We start from the raw sequence: 11,913 nt of genomic DNA on the forward strand, positions 1-11,913 counted from the left end.
ACTTTCCTTCATGAGACTAACACATCCACCCAACTGGGGAGTTTCTGGAGAAAAGCAATGAGAGAAAGCTGGTCTTGTTAATTCAGTATTTGAAAATGCCAAAAACATCTTTGGCTGGTCATCAAACAGACCTTTAGTTTAATTCAATTTGTGTCATATACTTTGGTCTAATATCAGTCTCTATTCCATGGGACAGCAAAAGGAAAGCAAATGACGAAATATGTATCTTGATATTGATATTGATATCTTGATAATATGTATCTTGAATACATAATAATACAAGGGGTGGAACCTGTATTGTGATGTCATTATGTTTTTTTCATTAATTTACTGAATTATTAACTTGCTGCAGGCTCTTCTGGCTCCAAGAACAACAAATCTTTCAAACAAAGCATATAATGTGAAAGTTTTTTTTTTTTTACATAGCTGCTCAAACTCACAATATAAGAAGAAACAATCAGTATTTACTTTCAAATTATTTTCACCAAATTCTGGAATTTTAAATGAGGTTTATGTAATTTATAGACACATTCTGGTGTAGAATTGCACAATGAGTAATTATCTGCTGTGAACTCTGCATTGGTGACAGGAAGAGCATCCGGCTAGTAAACTCTCAGCTCCATTCAGTTGCTCCGACTCCACTCTGATGTAAGGGATTACGGGGTCATTAAAAGACAAAAAAAGTAAATAAATTCTGGTGTAGAATTCAAATGGAGGCATATTTTTTGTAACTTTGCAAACACTATAATGTGACCATGCACAGTCTAACATAGTACAAATCCAGGTAAAACCCCACAATTACTCAAGCCAATCATTGCTTAGTCCTTTTTTAATGTAATATTATTTTGAATTATAAAACTATTGATTAGGTTTAAAAAATCACTAGCCAACAAAAATGTTTTAGAAATGGAATTGGATAATCATAATTGCAACACTTTGGTCTGGTCAGAGAAGGAAGGGTAATTTGTATATTTTTAGGGGTTTTTTTCTTTTTACTCTCTTTCAAATTAGTACCATATTGCCACTCTGATGAACACTGGTTTAGATGATATGTGAATTCATTCAAAGAACTAAACTCTTTACTTACCATTTCATAATCAAATAGAAACATTATGTTAGTTTCCATTAACTTTTTCCAGAGCACATTCTTGAATACTGAAAGTCATCTATATTAGCTTTAATATGTTTTTATGTATAATTAAATATGTCATTCTGAGATATGTAATTCTAGGTTTTATATGCGTATCCTTTTCAACTTCAAATATATATATATATACCAGAGGATTCTTTCAGCATTTGAAAAATCTAAATGTTCTGTTTACCACTAGGGTGTGCTACAGTTCTAAAAATTGAAACCGATGAAAAATTATATATAAAATATATGTATGTGTGCCGGTGTTTGTGTGTGCCTGCACAGGCTTCCTCACAAGAAATTCTAAATTATTAATACTTTCTTTTCATTTATAGATGTTTTAAAAGAAATATCCTGAAAACAGTTTTAGTAGGAGATGTCAAACAGCATTAGAACCTCATTTCAGTTATATTTCACTTGTGTCTGATATGTCATTTAAGTGTTTCATAATAATTGATTAAAGGGCTTTATAAACAAGAGGTCACCAAGGGAATGGCCCAGTTAAATTCGACAACGATTATCTGAATTATGGTTGGAGAATTCCATCATAATCAGAGCTGGTTCAAAGAACTGCAGCTTTCACTAGAACAGAATCCATTTTGCAAAACAAAAAACAACCCCCTCTTATAAAGAAAATCCAAACTATTATATTAGTACATCCGGATTTAGAATTGTCAGCATGTGAAAAACAGTAGAAATGCATCTGCTCAAAGTCTGCTCAAAGTCATTGCACTATTGCTATGTCTAGATAGGAGCTTTCTTTTGATATTGTGTAATCTATGGACTAACAGATATAACTGAACTATATTTGAACATTGGCCTAAAGAACTGTGGTTGGGCACAGATCTGATTTAAAAATATGTGGACGGCTAGATTCTTGCTTATATTTATGCAGTACTTAACATTATAAGATAGGCATCTAACAAAATGTGTTGTTATAAGTTAGATATATATATATATTTGTTTTATATATTTGTTTTTCATTTTTCCTTCTAGCTTGTGAAACTCCACCTACATATAAACAATTCCTATTTTTTTTTCTATTTAAATCCAACATCTTCTCTCCTTATCACCACAGATCTTGATAATGGGCATTCACAGGTATTTCAAAAAATTCAAGATGGTGTCCATGGTCATTTTGAATGGACCACTTTCCTCTCTGGAGGCAGCCCTGTTGTCAAGAACTCTTAACTTTCTATATATTTGTATTTTAAATCTTAACCTATCTCCATTTCCTTCTTTGCTATGTCAGTGAACATGGTTTTGTACACCTGCATAAGAAACTATTTTTTAAAAAACTGATACATCAAAAAGATGTTTTATTTAATATTACATGGTCAATTTTCCTATGGCAATTATGTTAAATAGGGCAGCAAAAATAAATTAATAACTAGCAAAATTATGTACAGCAATCAAGAAATACTTAGTTTCACTGTAGAAAACATACTGTGAGACTCCATTCTACTAAAAATCAATAAACCAACTATCCAACTTCCTGAATTACATACAACTGATCATGCAGTTCGTTTTTGGAGTAAGCAATGCTTTTTATGCAAAGTACAAAAAGGAAAAGAAAAGAAAAAAGTAAGCCCAAATAATTAAAAACATGAGATAAGAAAAAGAAAGAAAATATTGTGCAAAAAGCAGTGGTAAAGCACTCCTTGATTTTACCAAGAAAATCACATGGACAGGCAATAAAATACTGATTGATGAAACAGTACCGGATAATGGGCCCTCAGATCAGAGGGCATTCAACTGAGTAGCATGTTGAGTTGACGAACTTTTGAGTTGAATGATCTTTTCAAGTACTCATGATATTTATGACATAGCTAGATTAAAGGTTTTGGAATATATAGTTGCTAATGTTTCCATGCAGGAAAATAAAATTTGAAACGGCAATGAAAAAATTATAATGGAAACACTGAACATAAGAATATTCCAGGAATGTTCAGTGCATACAAATATTTAATGCATCAACTGTACATTCATATTGGGGCATCATGTATTGAAATGAAGGATATATCATAGACATTATCAAATAAACTGCAGATAACAGTTTAGTAACAGTTGTCCAAGTTTATGCTTCAATCACTGTTGCAGAACAAGAGAAAGTTGATATGTTTTAGACTAAGTTCAGTCTGAAATCAACAGAAAACACAACTTTTCATATTTTCAAACTTGAAAGCCTGATAAGCGTATCTCTCTATTCCATCTAATATCAAACAGAATTAAGATGGAGTAATTTTTAATTTACAGTGATAACTTGGTACTCAGCATTAATTGCTGAGCCTGATAGTACAGTGGACTAAAGCACTGTTATTAACTGTTATTAACATCTGCTGCTTGCAATTACTGCAAGTTCAAATCTCACCAGGCTCGAGGTTGACTCAGCCTTCCATTCTTTCTAAGGTAGGTAAAATGAGGACCCAGATTATGGGGGCAATAAGATGACTTTGATAAATATACAAAAGTATGAAGGCTATTGCTTAACACATTGTAAGCCTGAGTCTCCGGAGAAGGGCAGCATATAAATCAAATTTAAAAAAAAAAAAATTGGTCCCGGGAGGCACAAGTACTAAAAATGAGATCCAAATAAATCATGTCACTTATGCGTAGCTATTTGTTTTGGCCAGAAAGGATAGAAAGTCACAAGGAACTGACACCGACAAATTCTAGCTTGCGTGTCGAGTACCAAGAAATAAGTACCCTAAGTGGGGAGGGGAATTTCACATCAAAATGCATCAAGTACGAAATTCGAGTACGAGTTTCAAAGCAGTTGAATACCAAGATACAACTATATTTCCCATGTTTTCCATTTTTCAGGGCTGTTTTGTTGTTTCAACTTCTTAAATGGCTCTTTCATGCCAAAATCATCTCTTCATGCCTTTAAAGCTCCGTTGTTATGCTACTTTGGTAGTTGAAATTGTTATTGATTTGCAAGCTTTAGTAGGCATACAGTAAAAAAAAAATGGGATCAAGATTAGATGTAAAGATACTTACAAACTAATGACAAGTACAGCAAACAGGGTGGATAAAAATCGATGATTTTTTTTATTTAAATCAGATTTTTTTTATTTTTATCAATTTTATTTTAATAAAATGCTTTTGGAGTAAAAATCTATCTCAAGATAGTTTTCTATTTAAGATACATTAATAATTTAGTTTATTCAGTAGGAAATGGAGCTTAGTTATGTAGCATAAGGCTATATATTCTGCAATACTGGGACTGTTGGTGAGTCAACAGCAGGTCAGGAGTAGCCGCTGCGCGACAGAGATGTCTCTTTAAAAATTATGATTTAAATAAAGTTGATTTAAATCAAGCCTTTTTACTAGTGATTTAAATCACGATTTAAATTGTGATTTAAATTGACTTGATTTAAATCAAATCCACCCTGACAGCAAACAGTAAAGATATTAAAGTTGTGAATAGCTTGGCTTTTATTATTGATTAGCAACAGTAGAAGGACCAGTGGTTAAGAAACACATCACAGACCAGTGCTTGATACTGCATCAATAAAGGCTTTGGAAAAGGTACTCAGATGCAAAGGTGTCAGATGTTCTCTACAATCATTACAATCATCCACGTAATCGTTTTCTTTATGATACTTTTTAAGCAAAAGTTGGAAGTTTTAGAAGAGATATTGCTGTTTTTGAATTTTGGTGTTGAAGAAGATCCTTGGAAATATAATGAATAGCCAAGAAAATAAACAAATGGATCACAATACAAATCAATCCAGAGGTTTTACACTATTATTAGTGTAAAACCTCATTATCATACCTCCATACTCTTCTATGGCAAATTGTTAACATAATTCTTTTCACTATATTCCAAGCGGCTCCCTCATCCTTTTTCTTTACATCTACTTTTCATTAATTCTGTTAGAAGATGAATCTATATTATAATATTTTTCATAGGGGACTTGTAGTTTCTAATCCCATAGTAATTCTACTGAGGTTTAGTTTTTTTTTTATTCCTATCCATATTTTCCCCCAAATTTACTCTTGACACCACCAAATAATGTTCTGTCCTAGATTAATCACTCAATTTTTCATCAGAAATCAACAATTCTTTTAAATTCATTCTTTTGTCATTATGTATGAAGACCATATATTCAATAAAACCAGTCCCTTTCTAAATGGATAGCATTCATTTGTATATCCCTGAATGGTTCAATCATCTTATTTACTTTCATCAATAAATATTCCTTCCTCTCGCAGTGCCTGGAGGCTGTTAGTGGCTGGATGGGGAGCAACGAGTTGAAACTAAACCCTGGCAAGACCAAGTGGCTCTGGGTTTGGGGTTTGTTGGCTTAGGGAGAATTGCCATCTTTGGTCTTGGATGTCGTGGCACTACCCCAAACAGACCCTGGGCATAATCTGGGGGTCCTCCTGGACTCACGACTCCTGCCCAAAGAGCAGGTGGCAGTCATGGCCAGGAAGGCCTTTGCAGAACTACAGGTTGTGTGCCAGTTATGCCCTTTCCTGGACCAACAATTCCTACTCACAGTCATTCATGCCCTAGTCACTTCCTGTCCTGACTATTACAACATGCTCTACATGGGCCTGCCCTTGAAGAGCATCTGGAAGCTCCAGTTGGTGCAAAATGCAGCAGCCCACATGGCTTTGTACAGATCCCGATGTGCACATGTAACATGCGGGAGTTCCATTGGTTGTCAATTTGCTTCCAGGTGCAATTCAAGGTGTTGGTTGTCACCTTTAAAACCCTTCATGGCTTGGGACCAGGTTATCTGAGGGACCACCTTTTGCTGGTCACATCTACCCGGCCCAACAGAGCAGGGAGGCAGGGAATGTTGCGGGTCCCATCTCTGAGGGAGATACACCTGATAGGACTCAGAAGAAGGGCCTTCTCTGTGGTGGCTCCCTCTCTCTGGCCCATCATAGACCTGATTCTGCCAGCAGGCCTGGGGAACCCTGAGTGGGATAGAGCCCATTAAATGGCTCGTGTGATCTGCTGTCAACGGGACGGGGGGTGGGAGGTGGGGGTGATTTTGTTATATTATACTGTATTAATTTATTTGATTCTTTTTGTTAGTTTTATTGTTTTAAATGTGGTTTTGTATTCTGTAAGCCGCCTTGAGTTGCCATGGGCGAATAGGTGACAATATAAATTCAATAAATAAATAAATTGTCAGCACTCCAAACTAAATAATTGCAATAGACTTACTTTTCATTACCTACAAACTATCAATGCTTTTATTCTTGGGTTCTTGTATATTAATCATGTTACAATATTTTGAGGATCAGACTCAATAATAAATTCAGAAGTATTTTTCTTCAGTTAAAGAAGAGTTTATTCATAACAGGCATTCTACTTGTTCTGTCAGATTTTACAGTGAGAAGCAAGCATGAGGTAAAAGCATTCTCTATTTATATCAAAGGGGAGGAGTCAAGGATGGGGGTGATTACATATGAATACATTAAAGGAGGAGGAATAAATTAACTCTTAATATCCTGTACATATATACATATCTCTTGTTATAGAATAAGGCATTTACTTATGACAAATCCCCCTCTAAATGCCGATTCGATATATAACAATGATTGCATTCGGATTCAGAGCTATATAGTACTTGTAATTTTGATGTCAAGTATTTGTGTTGTTTAGAAGGTAAAGGTTTAGTTAATATATCAGCTATTTGTTCTGAGGTTTCGCAGTGGATTGCTTTAATGAATCCATCCTGAGATAAATGTCTGACGTGTTTAAATTTGATATCTATATGTCTGGATCTTTGACCAATGGCGTCAGATCTTGATATTTCTATAGCTGCCTTATTATCTTCATGTATGACAAATGGTAGTATTGGATTTTTCCAAATATCAGATAATAAATCATTAAACCATACTAAATTATTTGAGGCTTTAGATAAACAGACGTATTCTGCCTCTGTAGTGGAAGTCGCTACTAAATCTTGTTTCCCAGTGTACCAGAATATTGGGCAACCATTTAAAAATAATACATAACCTGAGGTGCTCTTTCTACATTTGATGTCACCTGCCCAGTCTGCATCAGCGTAACTGGTGATAATAGGTTCTTTAATATTATTGGGTTCTAAGAGTAGGCAGAAATCTATGCTGTGCTTTAGATATCTTAGTATTCGTTTGACTGCTTCCCAATGATACATAAGTGGCTTACTTACATGTCTAGATAATAAATTAAGTGGCAGAGCTATATCAGGCCTGGTCCAATTAGATATATACAAGAGAGAACCAATAATTGATCTATACAATGTATTGTTCTCGAATTCAGGCGAAGATTCATCCATATTCCTTAAAAAATCAGTCTGCATAGGAGTATCGCAAGGTTTGGCATCTCTTAAATTGCATTTTTCCAGAAGTTCTATAATTTTATCTCTCTGAGATAATTTGAATCCCTTTCTTGTCTTATTGATTTGAACTCCAAGGTATTTGTTTACCCTTCCTAGCGACTTTAAAGAGAAATGTTCACTTAGTCTGGATACAAATAAGTCTTTCTTTTCTTTATGTTTGCCTATATACAAAATATCATCCACATAGATTAACACAAATTCTAATGATTCACCTTCCTTTCTAACAAAAAAGCAATTGTCTGCAGTTGTGGCTTTGAAATCCATATTTTTAAGCACGCTGACAAGACATTCATACCAACGCTTGCCGGATTGTTTTAATCCGTACAAGCTTTTGTTAAGTAACCAGATCTCATCTCTGTTTGTACATTGGCTATGAGGTGCCCTTACATATATCTCTTTGTCGAGTTTTGCATGTAAGTATGCAGTCTGCACATCATATTGAAAGACATCAAGATTGAGTATAGCCGCTATGACTAAAGCTGTCTTAACACTTTCAGTTCTTACAGTGGGAGAGTATGTGTCAGTGTAATCCTCAGGATATTTTTGAGCGTAACCTTGTGCGACTAATCTAGCTTTATATAATTTATTACCCTCTTCTAAATCTTTGATTTTGAATATCCATCTGGTGCCTATAATTGTCTTGTTCTTAGGTGCAGGGACTGGTGTAAATACACCTAATTCACGCAAGCTGTTCATTTCTTTTGTTATGGCTAATTCCCATTTTTCTTTTTCTTCCATGGGAAGTTTTAACACTTCCTCATATGTGTTAGGTGTTGGTATCTCGTCATTCACACACATTATATAATCCTTATACTTATTAGGTAATTGTCTTCTGTTACACCTGATTGTTCTTATTGGAGTGCTCTCATTATCGTGTAGATATCTTGCTTCCTTTTTGGTTAATGAATCTGTTTTTATCCTGGTGTGGTTACCTGTCCATGTTTTGTTTTTGTCATCATGTGTGTTATGTTCATGTTTCTCTCTTTCTATTCTGTCTTGTTGTTTAATGTTTGGTTTAGTATTTTGGATTATCTCGTTAAGATGTATCTTAGACCAGTTGGCCTGTTCATGAAACACTGCTGTTCTTGAGACTATGAATTTGTTATTACTGTCAATGAATCTATATCCTTTTGTGCCTGTTTCATATCCCATGAATCTAAGCCTTCTGGATACGTTATCTCCCTTACGTCTTAATTGTTTTGGTATGTGTACGTCTGCTGTAACCCCAAATATGTGCATGTGTGAAATTTTAGGTTTCCTATTGTACATCACTTCGTATGGTGTTTTATTTAGTATGCTAGACCAGGTCCTATTTTGGGTATAGTTTGAATATAGTAATGCTTCTGACCAGAATTGTTTTCCTAAACCAGCATCTTCTAATGTACATCTAATCATGGTTTGCAGTGTCGAGTTTTTTCGTTCTGCTGTACCATTTTGAAACGCAGAAAATGGGCTAGTCGTGAAGTGTAGCATTCCTTTGTCTTTTATCCATTGTGAGAATTCTTTAGACATGAATTCGGATCCCCTATCTGTCATGATTCGTTTTATTTTGATATTGTGTTGTGTTTCTACACGTTTGTAAAATTCTTTGAATTTTTGGAAAGTTTCATCTTTGTGTTTTAAAGTATAAACAAATCCATAACGGCTATAGTCATCTACAATAGTTAGGAAATATCTTTTTTTGTATGTGATGGATGGTGTTAATGGACCAACCAGATCCATATGTACCAGATCAAAAATTTGGTTAGAGGTTCTTGTTGCCCTTTTTGGTTTTGGGTTAGTTCTGAGTTTTGATGATTTACATACTGAGCATTCTAAATAGTTTTTACAATCCTTTATTTTAACGCCATCAGCATGTTCAATCATTTTTTGTATTACAGGGAAACTTGCATGTCCCAATTTTCTATGCAACATGTGTGCACATTCATCATGAATTGGTTTGCCTATATTGGGCCTTTTGTTATTGTGTGTATCACTAGTGGGTGTGTCTTTGTGATTATAGTGTGTTTTGGGTTCTTCATTGTCATTGTTGTTACTATGTTCACTGTCTATGTTAATGTCGTCATCAGTGTTTGCATTAATGTTATGCAACCATTTATCTTCTGTTACAAGAAAGGGTAGACCCCCTTCGATAATTACACTATTCAATTTAGTCCCATTCTTTTCTAGTATTGCTTTTCCTCCAGAGAAGATTATATTTATGTTGAAATCTTGGCTTAATTTCACTGCACTAAGTATGTTATGTGATATTTCTGGTATCAACAATACCCCCTCTATTTTACCCAAACCAGGTATATTTACATTTCCTTTCCCTATGACTTGAACATTTTCTTGATTGGCTACTCTTATCATAAATTTATCATTTGTGAATGAAGACAGTATTTTCTTGTTATTTGTTGTATGATTAGTCGCCCCTGAATCTATGAGCCAAGCATTATTTTTTGATTTTTGTGTGATGACATCGTTATGTTTATCTAATCCATTTAATGATCCTGATTTCCTATCCCTTGAATTATCTCTATCCTTTCTGCGTTCTCTGTAGTTTGGGGAGTCCCTATATCTGTATCTATCAATAGATGATTGCCTGTCTTGATATCTACCCCTATAGTCACGGTTTTGTCTTTCCCTATGAAACATGGGGCAATCTCCCTTAGAGTGTTTTCTGGATCCACAATTGTAACATTCAATTGTTTTTTGGTGATTCTCTTGGAAGGCTACTCTTTTTGCCTGTCTGTGTTCTGTGTATGCATTGTATCTACTTTTCCTCAAATTATCTTCAGCTATTAACTTGTTTGACAGACTTTCTATGGATAAGTATCCTAGATTGATTGAGTCTAAGTGTGATATGTAGTTATCCCATGATGAATCTAATGAGTTAAGGATAACGCTTTTCATTGTCTGTTCTGATATTATTTCTCCTCTTAGATGTAATTCTGCTCTGATTTTGTTTAAGGATATTAAATGTTCACTTATGGTGGTTCCAGATCTTAATTTGGCTGAAAAGAAATCTTTAGACATCCTAGTGGTTGTTGCTACACTTTCACTGTGAAACAATTTAAACATGCATTGAATTATTTCTGAAACAGTAAGATTATGCTTAATACTGTAGTACATGGCAGGTGATATGCTAGAAATTATTAAATAGAATGCTCTGTGATGCAGGCAGTCCATTTTTAGAGTCCAAGGTCTTTTGGGAGGATTGGTTATAAAAAATAATAAATTTTCTTTCATAAAGACAACCTGAATTTGTTGACACCATTCCTGTAAGTTGATGCCATCAATTCTAAGTTTTGGGAAATCACTGGGTAGATTCCCAATATTATTATTCCCACTACTTACAACTGTGGGTAGTCCATGGTCCTGTAGATGTTGAAAATTGCAGAATGGTGTGGGTATTCTGCTGATGAGCTTGAGAGGTTCTCCTTCTTCATAAAGTTCATTGTAGTTCTCTGTGTTCATCTGCGCATGCGCGTTGGTCATTTCTCTGCTGAAGCCGCTGGGAGAGGTTCTCTTTGCTGTAGCTCCCTCGTAGTGCTCTCCTTCTGATGATTCGGTCTCTGGCTCGATCTTGGGTGTTCTGCTGGCAGCTGTGGTTCGTCTCTTCTCTTTGGAGCTTTCTTGCTTGGGGTATTTTGTTCTTTGGATCGTTTGCGGTGTGGGGGAAAGTTCGCAGGGCCCTCTGGGTTCAGGCGTCGTCATCATCGTTGTCCGGATCGAGTCGTGCAGGCTTTGAGGTGTCTGTTTATTTCTTCGTCTCTTTTGTATTTTTGCATTATCGGCTTTTATCGATTCTTTTGAAATTGTTAGACTTGTGCCAAATGTTTTAAATAGTTTTCTCATGGGTGTTTCGATTTCTTGTTCGGTGGATGATTCTTCTGTATCTGTTTCTGACTCTTCAGAAGAATAAATATATTTTTTGTTATTTTTTGTGTTTTTTCGCGCCAGAGTTTTTGAATGTTGCATTCTGATTGGTTCAGCCGTGTTCATTTCTGTGGCCGGTTGAAGAAAAGATGGCTGCCTTTCAAAATTTTGAGCGGGACCTCTGGTCTTGCTTCTGGTCATTTTTTCTTTCGTTGTAGGTTCGCTCACCATTTTTGTATTTTCGGGTTTGGCTTTTTCAATGTCTTTTTCTCTCGCTGCTCCGTTTTCTTCCAAGAAGCCTCGGAGTTCCGCGATGAGTTTGTGGTCATCTTTTTGACTTTTTATTAGCCTCAGTATCTCCGATCTGAGGTCTTTGTCTTTTATTTCGTTCTCTTCTTGGTTGTCGGTTTCATCTGCTGTTTCTTCGATGTCTGTGGTGTTATCTTCAGATTCTTTGATTGTTATATTTATTGGTTCGTCGATCATTTCGTGATCTGTTTTTGTTTCTTTATCATTTGCCCTGGTGTTGGGTCTTTCTTTTTTAGGCATGTTGGATTTTATTGAGTCAGTTCA

Source organism: Pantherophis guttatus, chromosome 8, assembly GCF_059756535.1.
Source record: "Pantherophis guttatus breed Tessera chromosome 8, ASM5975653v1, whole genome shotgun sequence".
Classification (NCBI taxonomy): Eukaryota; Metazoa; Chordata; class Lepidosauria; order Squamata; family Colubridae; genus Pantherophis; species Pantherophis guttatus.